This window comes from Triticum aestivum, chromosome 6D (assembly GCF_018294505.1).
Source record: "Triticum aestivum cultivar Chinese Spring chromosome 6D, IWGSC CS RefSeq v2.1, whole genome shotgun sequence".
NCBI lineage: Eukaryota > Viridiplantae > Streptophyta > Magnoliopsida > Poales > Poaceae > Triticum > Triticum aestivum.
Window position 1 is genome coordinate 472,207,840 of NC_057811.1, and position 1,106 is coordinate 472,208,945.

The window sequence follows — 1,106 nt, forward strand, 5'->3', positions numbered from 1 at the left end:
CATAACAAAATGTCAGTTTCAGTTGAGAGGGTGGACATGCAATTGCAGTTGAGGCGACACTCACTAGTAGAAAAAGGGTCATTTGTCCCGGTTCTAGAGGGCCTTTAGTCCCGGTTCTGGAACCGGGACTAAAGGGTCGGTACTAAAGGCCCCCCCTTTAGTCCCGGTTCGTATAAGAACCGGGACTAAAGGCCCTCCACGTGGCTGCTGTCTGGAGCTCCACCTTTAGTCCCGGTTGGTAACACTAACCGGGACTAAAGGAAATTTTACGAATTTTTTTTGGATTTTTTAATTTTTTTTTCAAAATTTTCCCAATTTTCAAAATTTTGAATTATTTTACAATTTAATCTCTAATCACCCCTCATCACTGCTCAATTTAACCTTTAATCTCTAATCACCCCTCATCATTCCAAATCATCTAACTTTCCGGCCGGTCACCCATCCTCTAACTACTCCAGCCTGAGCACGCTTAACTTCCAGGTTCTATTCCCCCTCATTTCCAAGTCTGCACTTGTTGTTTTCCTGCCAATAGTAAGATGTCAATCCTATTAACCCTCAGGAGTTTAGCTTGAGCATGAAGTCACACGTTTCACTGTTTGAGTTTGACTATTATTCTAAAAAACAATAATTATTTAGTAACACTAATATTTCTTGAGTAAGTAGTTTGACCACAGTTTGACCAGATTTGACCAAAATTCAAAAAAATTGAAATAATTATTTAGTAACACTAATATTCTTGAATAATTATGTAGTAACACTAATACTTCTTGAATAAGTAGTTTGACCAGATTTAACCAAAATTAAAAAAAACTGAAATTTGAGCATATCTTTTTTCCTTTTGGAATTTGAGGATTCTAAAAATTTGCAAACAGGCCGTAGGCGGTCAAAATTGAATGCGTATTTTCGTGCTGAACATTTTGATATATTATACGTTTTTTTTCCGACATTGTATGCAAAAGTTATAGCCGTTTTACTTTTTCATGACACTTTTTTGCAAAACATGTCCAAACTTAAGTTTTTTAATTTTCCTAACTAGTAGATGTAGTAATATAACTACATCTCGAAGGATTTTATTTTTTGAAGTTTTTATAATTTTCTTTTTTTTT